Here is a 17,236-nt window from a genome sequence, read left to right as displayed (position 1 = left end):
ATTTCAACACTTGAAAGTAACAAAACCACATGCATACGTTTAGCCATAAATCTAGCTCAAAACAAGTTAAAATTATGGAGGAATACATCGGAAAATTATCTCCTGATTTCTCGATTGAGGGCACAAAATTGTTGCTATCGCGGTCACCAACACTTAATTGCTTTTGTAAAGCTACAAGGTGATTTTCCTTCAAGGTAAGTATTTGCAATGAACATCTACATACAACAGGACCACATGGGGCTCATTTGTAGCAACATACATAGCTTCTCAAAAATAAATTTAATAAAAGTTGTTTTAGGCCTTGCCCTTTGAAGCATTCTTTGCTTTTTCGCTCCCTAAGTTTAACAACACACTTGCAAATAAAAATTGCTCAAAGGATGAATTGCATGGAACATCTGTAGTTAACTGTACGTCATTGAAAGATAAGCAAGTATGAGCTCTTTTAATATTGGGTTACGGTACATTGTTAGAGGAAAGTTTTATCTATGTTAATCATCTATATGTCTGCATTTTGTGTACTTATTACAGTAGGTCTATCCTGAATAATACAGAATATGCTACATTTTATATTTGTCAAAGTTTTATTCAAACAGCATCAGCTGATAGCGTATCATATCACAAAATTCAATTTCAACAGTAAACATCTCACAGAAAAGAAAAAACACTTTCATATTTGAATCTATAGACTCATTAATGTATCAAGCAGTGAATAAAACATAAATGCATAAGTTAGAAACAGAACAGTTGTCAGAAGCTAATGGTTTTGACACAGATTTGAATTCACCGTAAGTATATTTCAAAACGCAGAGGAAGTCCCGCACTTCCTTACAATGGTAACACCACAGCGAAGAAGTTTCTGACCAAACCTTCCACCTCTCCTCGTGAGATCTAACCACAGAAATAACCATAAACATGGGGAAATCCAGAGTAAGAAATCAAAGAGAATCAGGTCAGAGAGAGAGGGTCATAAGAACATATATTCGATGTCATATTCCGGCACAAAAGGGAACTATTTTAAAATAATATCCATAATAAAGCTATATTAACAATAGATTGTATGATCCTGCCATTGGGGGTGAGGGGTATTATCTTGATCCTCAACCTCTGCTCGTATAAGAGCCCAAGAAATGAAAATCATGTTTATCATCGCTGTTTGTTTTATACAAATTTACTATGTTTATTAAAACTGGTCTAAGAGAAAAAAATTCTATTCTGAAATAGCCCAAGTCTGGTTCTTAACAGTCATGTGACTTTTTTTTTTCTGCCAGCCATGTGCTCCGTATCATTTTACTCTGAAATAACTATGCGGATTTCAGCTCAACCTGCCTTTGCTTCTAATACATGACATACCCCGTGAGGGAGCCTGAGAACAGACTCCCTTGAAAAGCAAGGTTCTCATAGTTGGCCTGTAACCATGGAAGCAGATGCCGGTTTCTCCTTACCCCTGCTTACCTCTTTGCAGCCTCGAGCTGCTCCCTATTGTTAAAAGGGGTACGCCTTGATTTTTCTTCATCATGACCGAACTTGCCTCTTCTTCAAAGGGCATGACGCTGCAGGTCATTGGTCTAGACTGTTTGCACGGTCCACAGAACAGCCTTGATGTAACCCTCGCTCCGTCTGAGCCACACCACCAGCCGTGCATCTGTAGACTGTAGGGGGACATTGGAGATCTGTATTTGAAAAGAAGTCTGTCTGATTTTGCCATTGTGCCTTTTCACTCATCGATCGAATGAATATCGAACCTTCTGTCGTTGCATGTGTGAAATAGATAGCTTAGCAAGCACTTTTGTGCCCAACCTGTGCGGTGGGCCAAAAGGTTTTCCTTTTAGTCTCAAGAATTTTTTTTTCAGACTTTACGAATTTCGTGTTAGCTTAAATTATTTATATGCTTTTATTTTCTCCAACTCTTATGATGACAGTCTGAGTTACTTCATCAGCAGTGACTTCCTTTTGGTACTAGAAGGAGTATTTTCTTTTCTGTCAATTACGTTTTTTTTCTTGTAGCTTTTTAAGGTCTCCTAGTCTAACTCATTTGTAACTAGAAGTGTAACTGCAAGCTGGTAAGCCAAAAATTTGAGGTATCTTTTTAAGAAGATGATTAGATGATGGCTATCATGTCACAGATTTAATTCCAGAAAGGTGAACTTGAACTGCCTCAAGGTAATTTCAATGATTTGTAAGAGTAAGTCAAATAATCACATTGATTTTAAGTTAAACAAAATGTTTTATAAGTTCTGTTAATGGAAAAAAATGTTCTTTGTTTTTCCCTTTTCAAAATGTGTGAAAATGTTAGTCTGAAGTATTGAAATATCCTTAAAAAGCACATAAATTTATTACTGCGATTTGGCATGTTAAATAAACACCATATATTTATAATGTGTATCTTCTAACATGATTTGATTAGAAAGTATACAATATGAAAATACGTTGTTTACATTTCATTTTTAATACAATTAGAATTCACTGCTTGTCATCAATAACTGATGTTAACAATAAACCAATGGCAACTATGCCACCTGCTCGTTCTAAAATGATTCTTTTACCAAGTTCTTAAAAAATCAGAGTCACTTCAACATGTCTCATATGCTTATCTTCAGGATATTGCTTAGCAGGCGTTGTCTGTGTGTCATCAGTTTTTGTTTTGTTTTGTTTTAAGAAACCACTATCTCATACTTCAAGGCATACCTATTTTCTCTGATTGCCACGGGCAAAGGGGAGGTCCATGACAGAATAAAGAAGGTTATTGTGACAGATGAAACATAATTCACAATGAGTACTCTTTTCATCCAGCCTTAAGTAGCGGAGGATTACTTCCAAGCTGAATTTGGTGGCAGAACGTATGAGCTGATTTTATTAACATATAAGGACAAGCCAAAGCAGAAATCCTATTTCTCTTCAGCTGGGTGGTGGCTGTTCTGTGTGTGTTTGTTTGGGGGTCTTATTTTGTTCATCTCAAATAGAAGATATGCTGGACAGAAGATAGTCTGAAGAAACGGAGGGAGAAGGCGGGGAGAGTAGGAAATAAGAAACTTGGAGCAATAAAACTTGGGGTTTGCTGTACTAGATAACGAAAACTGACGCATTAGATAGACTTCTACCTTCTTTGGCATGCACATGAAATAAACTCATACTTATTTTCAACAAACACATGAGCTGCAAAAGTAGGTAAATTTTATTTCATAAACTTCACTTACATTTCTTTAGGTAATGATTTTTTTGTCTTTTTTCATATTCTTAATTTCAAATGGTTTGTTAGATTTTCAGATGTCATTTATTTTGTATGAGGGCTTAATCCTAAACTTTAATTAAATAGGTATGTGTTTATCTGGATAGTTTACTTGCTTTCAATTGCTTGCTTTATTTTTAATGACAAAGCTTTTATTTGATCTTTATACAATTTTTAGATTCAAATATAATTTTTTTGCTTTCTCCTTCTCATGAGGCCAGATTTTAAATTAACCAAACAACAGGCAAAAAATTGTACTTGATAAATATCTGCGCATTGTAAGAAAATTCCAGACTACAAAATGTACTGCATTTTGTTGGCTTTAAATAGAGCTTTATTTACGTTAACCATTTGGACTTAGCTATTCCTGAGAAAATTTTTCTCTTTTGCTTTATTTTCAAATACTTTATAGGAGTTGTAGTTGCAGTGCTTTTCTATCTGTAAAAGGAAAAGTAAGTGGTTGTCCTGTCTGCTGGCAGATCTGCTATTACACAGCTTACAACAAAGTGCTATTTCTCTGCTGTGTTCTTGTCAATCATGGTTTGTTATTCCAGAAAATGGAAAAAAAAATCTAAATTCGAAATTGAGGTCTTTCTCAACATAATGGATATATTTCATATTTCAAATATTGTAGTGAATAATTCAGATGTACAGAATTTTTGTAGGTATTCCCTGGAAGAAGGCATAAAAACTATAATCTACATCTATTTCTTTTATATATTTTTTACTAAAGTGCAATAATATGGTTCTTTTCTGTATATCAAATATACAACTCACATTAACAAAAATGATTTCACTTATTTAAGTTGGCTTTGTAGCTAAAAATTGAATAAAATATGCAATAAGATTCTTTCTTCCTAAAATTTGTTAACACTGTAATAAATACTTATTACTGCATTAAAACTTTGCTTCGATTAATCTATTTTTCATTTCTCTGTATGTTGTGATTGAATTGTTACTGTTCAAAAAGCAGTAATTTCAAAATAAAAGAATGTGATTACTCTGTAACTCCAGAAATTGCTAGAAATCATATTATTATTGTCAAAATGTTGATTAAAATATAAATCTCTCCTACACCCCTTACAAAAGAATGCTCAATTAAATCACATCAAGAGAAAATTTTGAGAATATTCTTTTACATGTTTTTGTTAATAAAAATAAAACATAATTTTTAAACAAAAGAAGAATTTCAAAGGAAAAGTATAAAAAATGCATATATTTACTATTGCCAGATCATCTACAGATTTCCTATTCACAGTTTTCATATGCAATTACTCTGTAGAAACATGCCAGTGCACACATCTTTTGCATTTGGTAAAATTTTCTACTTTTGTTGTTATTTCACAAATATTGCTTCATATGATTTATTTGAAATATCTGTGTAATCTGTTGTTAGAAAACATGAATGAAATGAATGAGGACTAAAGTGATATTTTTAATTAAACATAAGAGAAAGAAGAAAACTTTAAGAATAATGAGTTCATACAGAAATTATTTAAAAGTTGCAATTCACAGTATAAATTTTTAAAGAATAGGTTTTATTTGATTCATGGTTGAACTTAAAATCAAGTGGTGTGTGTTGGGTTGAGCATATCTAAAAGTAAAATTTATTTGCACTCACTGAATATTATAAAATATTATGGGAATATGATTGTATTAATCTGAGGATGAGATTTTGTTCTTTGCAATTACATGACAGCTTTTTAAAAAATAACATTATGCAACCCTGAAAGTGATATCATTATAAATATCTTTAAATTAACCTGCATATTCAGCATGGTGCTGCAAAAAAATAATAGAAATAAATAGAGGTAAGTATATGTGATTTTCATGTATGATCTTTGCAGAGTCAACCTCTGTTTTATTCAAAATTTATTTCCTGTGTTTCGGGCCAGAACACTTTTCATGTTGCCTTCTTCCTCCCTCCCTCCCTAAAACATATTTGCTATAAACTTCTGCACCAATCACTAGGAAAGACACAGACAGCAGTAGCAGTGCAGGAAGCAGCCCCGTGAATGTAAAAAAATCACAGACTTTGATTTTATAAGACAAGTTGGATAGGAGTCAAAACTGCCACATGCGGTGTGAAAAAATGCCACCCTGGTGTGAACAAAAGGTTTAAAATGGAGTCAAGAAGCGTGCAAGCTCGATGTCTAAGCTTTTCCTGTGAATTGTCTGCCACAACCTGCAGGGTATCAAGTGGGCTGGGAAGGAAAGAGAGCTCTTGGAAGCTACAACTGAGAAACATCGGCAGTCAAATGTGTTAGTTTTTTTTTTTTAATTTTGTTTTGTTTTGTTTTGTCTCATCTAGGCATCATTATACTAAACTGTTTTACCCAAAACATAAAACAAATCCCAAAAAAGTCACATAATGTGTGAAGAAACTGTTGCTTACAAATGAATTGTTAGGTTTTTTTTTTTTTTGCATTCCTTCATTTATAGCAAAGGGAAGTTACCAACTGTACTTTATATTTTAAATTCCTTGTTTTGTGGGGCTGAGTTTACTTACAAAAAGGTGAATAGGGAAAAACGTTTGTAAAATCCTGACTACTAGAGTCAAAAATGTAATTATAATGCTCATGTTTGATTATCTTCTAAATTATCAAGAAAAGAATGGAAGAAAGAGGCTAAGAGTTCACTAATGGAAACAAGCATTTCATATCTTATACAACGATAATTCTGAATGAATATTCAGCAGGCATAGTCCTTCAGAAAACACACGGCTACAGTATGCTACTACAATCTACTAATATTACGCTTTTCCTAACATATTGCAATGTAAAAATTTACTCCATGCCCAAAAATGTTTGTTAACCAAAAATAATCAGCTGAATCAGTTAAACCATCATCATTCACCTAAATAACTAAAAAAAGGCAATTCAATTTTAAGGACAATTAAAAAGTATGCTACTATGTTATAATCTCCACTTCAATAATCTTGATATGGTTATAAAGGCACATACGAATGCTAATTACATGATAAATTATGAATAGCATTTAAAGAAAGTAACATTTCCTAGGCGATTGTGATCTAATCAATACTACACATCTAAATGCAACCAGAAACATCTTTGAGGAGCATTGAAAAGATCCTTAAACTTTGAAGTCAGTTTTATTACATTTGCATCTTATCTCTTATTAAGGATTGGGTCGAAAGCCAGCAAGTCCCATCGGTTATGAATGCAGGTCAAGACAGGAACATTTTTCTATTTACTCTTTGTAACACTGGATAGAAATCAATGTGTTACTTTCATTACAACCACACAATCAATTCCATTTAAAGTATAATACAACAGCCAAGTCCAAGGACAATATGGATCCTTGGAAAAGCTCATACCATTTGCAGGGCTGTATTTGATATAGCTCCTGGTGAATTGTTTTCTTTGTAATTAGTCCTCATGGTCATTTAAAGCAACTGCCTAAGCTGGCATCACAACATAAGATCCAACCAAAAATTGAGTACAATCTCTGTCAAAGTTGCATTAAAAAGAACATTCTTTTTAAACAATAAAAACCTTATAAGGAAGGATTCTTTCTACATTGAGTATAACGTGAGCAAGACATTATTATACAGCCTTTTTATAGTTCAAGAAAAATTTACAAACACCGAAAATTCTACCTTGAAATACAAAATCCCTATTTCAAATGCCACCTTCCTCTCATCTCTCAATAAATGACTTTATTCTGATCAATCTTGTCTTGCTTCAAAATTATCAAGATTTTTGTTTGTAGGTATTTCTTGCACAAAGCATGGCTCAGTAAACAAAAGAAATATGTCCATCTCAACATAACAGAATCATCATGTCAATTATTTTTAAAGCTTTTTAAAACTAGGATAATCTTCATGTTTGTAAATTACTTGAAAACACAAGATAAATCACCGTATGCCAACACTAATGGCAGTTGAATGGATTCTTTTCCCTTTATTTTATAAATGAGGATATTTTCCATTTTCACATCAATTTTGAGCATTTCAATTTACATAGTCCCCTGATTTCCTCAAACATATAGTAAATGAAAGTCTTCCAGAAGAACACAATTTACAATTCTCTCAGATACAATTTTAAAAATACATCTGTCGCTCAAAATGCATTCTGCCCCTTTGATATAACAGGACTAATTCAAATTGAAATCAAGTCATTTTTGATTGTTTTATCAAAAAAAACTATGTCATTTATGAAAATTGCATGATCTTGAAATTTGGGAGTTTGGAAAATTTTCTCCAGTTAGAAAAATACAATTCCAAATTTAGTTTCAATATTTCGTTCTTTCTGCAAAACTGAGGACATGCTTCTCTGTCACTATTCAGTAAGGTGTTTAATGTAGCTATTATTAATGAAATTTCCTTTCTGGTGACAAGAAGCAGTTCCTACGGCTCAGCTTTCCTCAAACACAGCCTATAAATAAGGTCTGAGATGTGAAGGTGCTCCCACAGGTTCCAAAGCGCCCTAAGTGTTGCTGAGCAGAAAGGGGTGTCTTTAGTGCTATATTTCTTGCATAAATAAGCACAGGCCAATAAACCCAATGTCGAAGTCTCCAGACAGACAGACCATTCCTGTCTAGAAGACAGCCTTCTCCACTTCCAGAACTCAATTTCTGATGACCTTGGATGGCTGTGAATGGGGCTACTGTTTAGTTGTATTTCCTTGTTTTCAATGGTCTCTGCCACTGAGAACATCTCATTCTATTCCCTGCTCTCTGATTTACCTGCCAGGCTACCCTTTTTAGACTGAGCAGGCACCACACTCATGGATGACTTGCACGAATCATGCTCTGGACCCCGCGAAAATTCAGAACTTGGAGGTCAAAGATAGGTAGGCCAAGCCTCTGACAGCAACTCAGACGACACCAGGATGGAGTAGGGCAGACAAAGCCATTTTAGAGTAAAGGTTATCTTGGGCCATTCATAATACAATCACTTCAAAAGCAGAGAAGTCATTCCAAGGAGGTGGGCCAAAACTTAAAAGGAAGATGGATGTCAGTTTAATGTTTAACGCAGGCAAGCAAACTAAGAAAGCTTATGTGCTAATTTTTATATGTTTATTAGGTTTGATTTTAACGGTCATGTTGTTTCTAAATGTTTAGGGAGCTACACAGGGAGTTCCTAAAAATTATGGCTTTTAAACTTGCATCTCTGACATGGTATGTAACATTTTCTTTATAAAGTTTTATATACAATTCCATCATGTGTATTCTCCTGAATGAGAGAGAAACTTCCTGAAAGTTGAGAACTGGGCTCATCCTTCATATTCTATCCAAGTTTGTCTGGAATGTAGGATTTCCTAAAGGAAGATCAGAGACACTAGCTGGATTTCCTTCATTTGATTTTTGTTTAACTTTTGAAAAATAAATGGGGCTAAAATGTGATTTCTTTTTTACATTAAAATTTGTTCACGGAAGCTCAGTCTTCATATATCAAATGATATACAGTAGTCCGCCCTTATCTGAGGTTTCCCTTAACTTACCACAGTTTGTTACCTGCAGTCAACCTTGGTGCAAAATAATTAAATGAAAGTTTCCGGAAATAAACAATTCACAAGTTTTAAATTGCACGCTCTTCTGAGAGCATGATGAAATCTTGAGCCATCCTGCTCTGTCTCACCCTGGATGTGAGTCATCCCTTTGCCCAGCGTATCCACACCGTACACACTACCTACCCCTTAGTCACCTAGTATATGGTGCTCATCAGATGGACTTTTGCAGTGTCACAGTGCTTGTGTTCAAGTCACCCTTACTTTACCCAAGAATGCCCCCAAAGAGCAAGGGTAGTGATGCCGGCAATTCAGATATGCGAAAGAGAAGTTATTGTTGGTAATCTCTTACTGTGCCTAATTTGTAAGTTAAACTTTATCATAGGCATGCGTGAATAGGAAAAGACATAGTTTATATAGGGTTGGGTACTACCTGCAGTTTCAAGGCATCCTCTGGGGGTCCTGGAGTGTATCCCCTTCAGATAAGGGAGGGCCACTGTAACACATGATACTTTCTATTTTGAAGGGATTTTAAAGAAATTTAATCAATATAATTTACCATTACTTTTCCATTGGATGTGTTACATTTTGTAAAAGTAATAAGCTTGGAATAACAAATTTAACCACTAAAAGTAACCATTTAAGGGACTAGCCATGTAGCATAGTGGTTAAGTTTGGCACACTCCACTTTGGTGGCCCAGGTACATAGGTTTAGATCCCAGGCATGGAACTACACCATTCATCAGCCATGCTGTGCTGGTAGGTAACCCACATATAAAATAGAGGAAGATTGGCACAGATGTTAGCTTTGGGCAAATCTTCCTCAGCAAAGGTAAATAAATAAATAAAAGTAAATAATTAAAATACATTGTTTTTAATGTCAAAACTTTAAACAATATTTCATGTGTCAAAAAAATCATAGGTGCATTTTAAATATACTTATAATGTATCTTCAGTAGGCAATGAAAACTTCGTATGCTTTCATTCTTGATTGGGGTGAAATCAATCAACCGGGGATTGGGGTGAAACCCCCACTATCAGCTATACTGTTCTCTAATTGAAGAAAATATGTGTTACTGTGGTTTTGGGAAAACAATATGTCTTAGTCAATATTATTCCTCAAAGCAAAGGCTCAAATTCAAATCTATAGCTAGGAGCCCAGTACTCTGGCTCACACTTCTCAATTTCTACTTAATAATTTAAAAAATATAATTGTGGGGCTGGCCTGGAGGCACATTGGTTAAGTGCACATGTTTCGCCTTGGTGGCCCGGGGTTTACCAGTTTGGATCCCGGGTGTGGACATGGCACCACTTGGCACGTCATGCTGTGGCAGGCATCCCACATATAAAGTCGAGGAATATGGGCATGGATATTAGCTCAGGGCCAGTCTTCCTCAGCGAAAAGAGGAGGATTGGCAACAGTTAGCTCAGGGCTAATCTCCCTCAAAAATAAATAAATAAATAAGTGAAATAAAAAATATAATTGACATACTGGTAGTAATATAATCTTTGCTATCAAAAGCCAATATACTTCAGTTGTGTAAATTTGATTGTGAAACATTATTTGAAAGTGGAAAAGACAGAACTGTAGGCCCATGTTTTGCTTTAAAAAAAGTTGATTAAAAATTGGAACATGACAGTACTTCTGGAGAGCATTATTTCTTCCATGGAGTTGGACCAAAAAAGTTATATACAGTTTGAAAGATTAATACAACAAACCCTGAAAACTTGCAGTAACTGCCAACTGTTCTTTGGGGATGCAAATCATTTAATAGAAGTCAGCTCTCAAAAAGACATTTCTGAAATAACTCATAAGCGAAACAGATACCGGCAATGTTTTATATCAAGTAGTCCTTTGGTCTTAAGCCTATTCATTCATTCAACTAACATTTTTAAATTACCTTTGTGCTTTCCCAGGTTTTGAGGACAGTAATCCATTCAACAAATATTTGTTGCCTATCTATTTAGCAATGTTTCATGGGCTAAATAAGCAATTACAAAGTTTTAAAAAATGCTTATGTGCTATGACAGAGAATAGTGAGAGTGGGGAGGAGAAATCTCCTACATAGAGAGGAGAGTCAGGAAACGTCATCTTGGAAAGGGCCCAGTGGTAATATGTGAAAGGAGATTTGAAAAATGAGAATGACCTAGCCATGAGAAGGACAGCACACAGTTTCTCCGCTAAAAGAACTAGCTGGTGTGAGGGATCCCGGGCGGAAGGAGACTCAGCATATTACAAGCACTAGTGGGCACAAGTGCTGCTGTGCTCTAGCAAAAGAAGCTGGGATGAAAGGGCAGGAAACTCACGGCTCAAAAACTTAGGGGCCACAGCAAAGAGTTTAGATCTTATTCCCAGGGCAGTGCACAATCAGGAACGAGATACTGAGATAAGAATTTTTTCTTTAACCTCTCTAAATTCTGGGACCATCAATTACAACCCAAGGTATTAAGCAGTAGTTCTTAAGAATACCAAAAAACAATTCCTGCGCCAGCCCTGGTGGCCTAGTGGTTAAGTTTGGCACACTCCACTTTGGCAGCCCAGGTTTGGTTCCTGGGTGCAGACCTACACCACTTGTCTGTCAGTGGCCATGCTGTGATGGTGGCTCACATAGAAAAGGAGGAAGATTGGCAGCAGATCTTAGCTCAGGGTGAATCTTCCTCAGTAAAAGAAATAATTCCTGTATCATTATTTGGTGAATAATTCAGGCCTCCTAATTTTTCTTGACTGAAAACCACATACTTGGGGATATTAGTTTGTGTTTTTTGTTCCCAGAATCTAATGAAACAAGCACCTCCCCAAAAGTCAACACTAACTTGGGTTACTTTAGTGATCGGGTGAGGTATGTGATTCTGGAAACAAATCTATGTAACATTCTCTATGAAGAACAACTGCAACCCGAGCTTGCCTCTTCACACAGCAAAATAATTCACCAATGAGATTATTTTATTTAATTATATTGGCTGCTTAAATATTTAACTGAAAAGTTTAAGAGTGTCACAACACATTAAAAGGCTTGAATCAGGTCTTTTCAGTTTATTAGCAACTGAACGAATTGAATCATGCACATATAGAGGTTACTGCTTTTAGTTACAAATAAGTAGATATTATTTTCTATTGAACAATACCAAGAATATTCAACTAAAATATCATGTAAGTTTTAAGAATATTTTTAAGTTAACTGATTAGATCTATTTGGGGAGGATAAAATCTGAGCATTAAAACCAAAAGGGGTGCTAAAGATTGGATAAGCAGATGAAATCATTATTAACAAGATGTGGCCAAAACCACAACTTTGAAATTAATAAAACACTACTATAAAGCTAAATTACAAGGTGTTTCTGCTGACTGATCCTTAATCACACGTTTTATTGTTCTTTTTCATCCCCTTAAAGACAGATCATTACAGCACTGTAAATTCTAGATATTAAAACACATGATTAATTGCAACATGCTGTAAACTTAGCATGGAAGTATTGTAGCTGACATTTTTAATTGGGGCTTCCCTTTGGTGAATTTCTCCCCAAATAAATATGTTGCACGTCTTAAAAGAATAACATATAGATCCATCCCTTTCTGGAGATTTATGTTTAGCCATGTATAAGATGAAAATAAGGCTGCAAGGAATGCTTAATATGCTTACATGTAGAATTTTTCACTTAATGTTGAGAAGGCACTTTTGTAAAGGCATTCAATATTTTGGTTTCCATTAAAAAGTTTTTCGGTATGAGTCATCTATACTTATGTTTTATGAACTGAAATGTCTTTTAAATGTCCAATTTGATAAATGGAATTTAAAACCAGAGAGTTAAAATTGTCACTTTATATAAGATCTTATCTATTTTATGACCATATCAATGCATTACACGAAAAGTTTTCTACTGAGGTAACTGTATATATCAGATCACAGAGCGAGTTTTGAGACAGATCTCCTTGTAGTAATTTCAAAGTAAGTGATTCTGAACACGCTGAAACTATAAAAGACTCAGAATGTGGAGTTGTTAGAGGGTTCTCTGAAGATTTCTTCGGGGAGCACTGTACCTGCCCCTCCAATTAATTTTAGTGAGGGGGTTTCTGTAGGACCATCTGGAGAGCTGAAGGTGGGGGACAGAGTGGAACTGCCTTTGACTCCTGCCTGGACAATATAAATGACACACGGATGAGCCAGTGGCTTCAGTGTCAGATCAAAGGAGAGCTTCCTACAGTGTTGTATCTGTTTGAATTTCCAGAGTTTGTTGGTGCAAACAATGCATGAGTATGGCCCGTGGACCAATGTCATTCCAAGCAGGAAGAGAAGCTGCCTACGGAAGCACTTGGAAAGATGGTGGACTCCATGAGAGAGTTTGTGTGGAGTATATTCCAAAAAATGCAAACTGAGGATGGTGCAGCTATGAGAGGAAAATCTATTACCCGATGTACAGGAAGTGCAGTCAAGTGTTCCCAGTGGGGACCGCAGCTGTGCCTCCAAAAGCACCCTAAGAGTTTTAGACAACTACTTGCCCTAGAGAGTGGGAAGCCCACTTATGACAATAACAGGGAAATGAGAACTTCCTGATACTCTTCCTTCTCCCTACAGCAGCTTTGATACTGTGCAGTAGAAACTGCCTTGGGAAGATGCTGGAAGAGGAATGTAGCCTGAGGTGGGAAGGAGAAAAGGTTCTCTCTTCCGCTTCCTGGGCCATGGACATTTTGCCTGCAGCAGACCTGCTCTGGGCAAAAGGAGAGATGAGTTTAGAAGGATAGGCAGCAGCCAGTTAATGCAAGGCGTTTAGGCCATTTTTTAAAAATAGACTTTATATTTTAGCGCAGTTTTAGGTAAACAGCAAAACTGAGTAGAAAGTACAGAGATTTACCAATACCTGCTGCATATGCATAGCCTCCTCCATCGTCAACAGCACTCACCAGAATGGTACATTTGTCACAACTGATGAACCTACATTGACACGTCACTATCACCCAAAGTCCGTTAGGGTTTACTCTTTGTGTTGTGCATTCTATGGGTTTGGACAATTGTATAATGACATGTACCCACCATTCTAGTATCATACAGAATAGCTTCACTGTCCTAAAGAATCCTCTGTGCCCTGCCTATTCATCCCTCGCTCCTCCCTAACCCTCGGCAAAGAGTAACCTTTTTATGGTCGCCATAGTTTTATCTTCTCCAGAATGTCATACAGTTGGAGTCGAACAGTATGTAGCCTTTCCGGATTGGCTTCTTTCACTTAGAAATGCGCATTTAAGGTTCCTCCATGTCTTTTCATGATTTGATATCTCATTTTCTTTTTAGCATTGAATAATATTCCATTGACTGTATGTATTTGGGGCCTTTTTCTAAAAAAGCAGTTTTCAATCTGTGTGCAATGGAAAGGCTTCAGAAAGTTTTATGAGAGAAGTGACATGATGAGATTTATGATTTAAAAATATTATTCCAGCTTCTTTATGGGGAAGAGGTTAGAGAAAGAGAAGGATAAAGTCCAAGAGAACAGTTGGTGTGTTATTGTATGATTCTGGTGTGAGAGGAGAGAGTGACATTTGGGGGTTGTAGCAGTTGAGATGAACAGAACAGGATGGTTTAAAAATACATTTATGAGGTAAAAGTATAGCACTTGTTGATGAATCAGATTTGGTGAATTATAGAAAGAGAGGTGAAGGATGGCTTCTGGATTTTTGGCTTGAGTAATTGGGTGGATGAGGGTATTTGACAAGGGTGGGTGGTAAAATAAGGCTAGAAGTCTAACTGGAGTAGGTCGATGCCAGGCCAAAACCCCAGCACCTCAGAAATTTCTATGAGAGGGGTATAAAAGTTCTCACCGAACATACATCTCACTTTCTTTTCTTTGCAGATTGTTGGTCACCCCTCCTAGACTCCAGGGATATGAATAATGCCCTTAATAATGTCAAAGAATTTCCATCAATCTTTAATTGACCACTGATCTGTTTCCACTGTCTTAACGACCTCCTTGCTGGTGTTTCCAGCCACTACTAAACTTGACATTTTACATCCAGCAACCTGGCAATACTTTTTCTGTTTTTTTTTTTTTTTTTTTGCTTTTCTTTTTGTTTTTTATTTTCTGCTATTATTTGAAAATATTTATGTTGCCTAAAAAAGGTCAAAATTGTTTGTTGGAACCCTAAATAAATAGCATAAAAGGAATCCATGATAAAGTGCTAAGATCATTTGCAGTAAGTTGTGTTCAAAATCATCGGCTAGCAGTGTAGATAGGACACAGTCCAACATATAAGCTCTCACTGGCTGAAAGCTTAAAATAGCATTCAGAGAACAGAAATAGTAGGCGATAATATTTTTCTATTTACGTTTTAATTTTTATAAAGACGATTGAAAGACTAATAGCATTAAAATCAATCAGCAGCACCAACGTTAATTTCTTAGTTTTGATAATTGGACTATGGTTGCATATGATATTAACATTAGGGGACGCAGGGTCAAGGATATATAGAAACTCTGTGTACTATTTTATAACATTTCTAGGTCTAAAACTGTCTCAAAATAAAAAGTTAAAAAGTAAATCCTCACTGTGAGGGCAGAGTTAAAAGGGAAACACATATATAAGATATCTGAAATAGGTATTCAAATAACAGCCTTAAAGGGCTGTAATTCAGTGTTACGTCTTCACTTATTCTTGATTAAATGCATGAGTCCATTTACATTGTAAATCAAATTCTGATTAAATTATATGATATCAGATAAAAGGAATATGTGAATAAATATATGACTACATAAAATGTCTTGGAGCTCAATGAATAAACAAGAATTAATATTATCTTAACAAGTTATAAAGGAGTAAGAATCCACCATAAATCTGAATGGAGACTTGCTTACATTAGAGACCAGCTTGTCCTTGTTCTTAAGAAAAATATTTTATGAATTCCCTGAGTCCTAAGCATGTCTTTCAGCTTTACCTAATCTATTCCTCACAAAACCATTTTTCTATTTACTCAGGGACAAAATGTCAGAGTCCTCTTTAACCCTTCTTTCCCCATTTTTTCTTTCATCCAAACAGTTTCCAAGTCATGCCACATCTTCACATTCATTATTTTCACTTTCTTTTTCACCTTTTCTTTCTTTTTTTTTTTTTTTGAGGAAGATTAGCACTGAGCTAACTACTGCCAATCCTCCTCTTTTTGCCGAGGAAGCCTGGCCCTGAGCTAGATCCATGCCCATCTTCCTCTACTTTATATGTGGGATGCCTACCACAGCATGGCTTTTGCCAATTGCTGCCATGTCCGCACCCAGGATCCGAACCCACAAACCCCGGGCTGCCGAGAAGTGGAACGTGTGAACTTAACCACTGTGCTACTGGGCCGGCCCCTCACCTTTCCTTTTCTTGAGGAAGATTAGCCCTGAGCTAACATCTGCGACCCATCCTCCTCTTTTTTGCTGAGGAAGATCAGCCCTGCGCTAACATCTGTGCTCATCCTCCTCTATTTTATATGTGGGATGCCGCCACAGCATGGCTTGATAAGCAGTGCATTAATATTTTGATAAGCAGGTCCACACCTGGGATCTGAACTAGCGAACCCCAGGCCACCAAAGCAGAGCACACAAACTTAACCACTACACACTGAGTGGGCCCCTCATTATCTTGACTTGTATCTTTAAGTCTTTCTTGCTTTGCTTCCGAAAGTACTACATAAGAATATCCTCCTAAATTCCATTCTTACTTTCCCTGACTCAAATGATCCATTCTACCTCCATAAGGTAAACCACTCATTATAAATTATAGACTTGGTCATGTTCAAAAGCCTTTAAAGGAAATATATTATCTTAAAAAAAGAAAGGAAAGCAGAAAAAACAAACCCCTCTGGAATCTAGTCTACTCATGACTCCTCTGTATCTTGTGAACCTCAACTCGCCACCTTCTTTCCACGTATGTTCCCTGCCCTCTTGCCAAAGAGGATTATCTACTGCTCCCTGAAGAGGCTTATGCTTTTCCATCCCTACTTTTGTTCGTGTTTTTCTCCCTGCAGCTGAAAATTTTTGTTCTTTCAGTCATTTGAAGGACCAGCCTTAATGCAAATAGCCAGGATATAACGTAAAATGACAGAGTGATCTTGCCCTTCATGGGCTCCAATGAAAGACCACTTCACCCATTAAACTTCTCTGACCCACCTGTTAGTGTGTAGACTTTTCCTCCTTTGACCTGCCTTCTTTGTCAGGAAGGCCTCAATATGACTGAACCCTGATACACACACTGATATTTGCTCCCAGCTGTTGCTTTCATAAGGTCTAAAACTCTTTACACATATTTTTTACACCTTGAAATGTCCACCAGTGAAGTGAGTGCTCAGTAAAGATCAACAGAATTCAATTAAACACTGAAGGCACTCACTAAGAAGCAGGCATTACTCAAACCCGGTTCCTGATCCACTTCTCCCTTTCCTACCCTAATCTCCTTTCCACACAAATTTATCTAAACATTGTTTTCACCTTAAATATTGATAAGCATGCTATTTGGGTAGCAATTTTTTTTAGTGTTTGGGTTAATAATAATCAATGATCCGTAATTAAATATGACATGA

General features: G+C 36.1%; 1 protein-coding gene across 10 annotated transcripts in view; it reads right to left on the bottom strand.

Moving 5' to 3' along the window:
• The window catches only part of LOC139079894 (uncharacterized), a 613,636-nt gene that overhangs the window by 404,829 nt on the left and 191,571 nt on the right, over positions 1-17,236 (bottom strand). For 3 of the 10 annotated variants that reach the window (XR_011533906.1, XR_011533913.1, XR_011533893.1), the window contains one exon: positions 1,453-1,649. The exons of the other annotated variants lie outside the window; for them this stretch is intronic. The gene's annotated coding sequence lies outside the window, so the exon portion shown is untranslated. The remainder of the gene's footprint in view (positions 1-1,452; positions 1,650-17,236) is intronic. 10 annotated transcript variants of the gene reach the window in all.

Source organism: Equus przewalskii, chromosome 27, assembly GCF_037783145.1.
Source record: "Equus przewalskii isolate Varuska chromosome 27, EquPr2, whole genome shotgun sequence".
Classification (NCBI taxonomy): Eukaryota; Metazoa; Chordata; class Mammalia; order Perissodactyla; family Equidae; genus Equus; species Equus przewalskii.
This window is presented reverse-complemented; position numbering and strand designations above follow the sequence as displayed.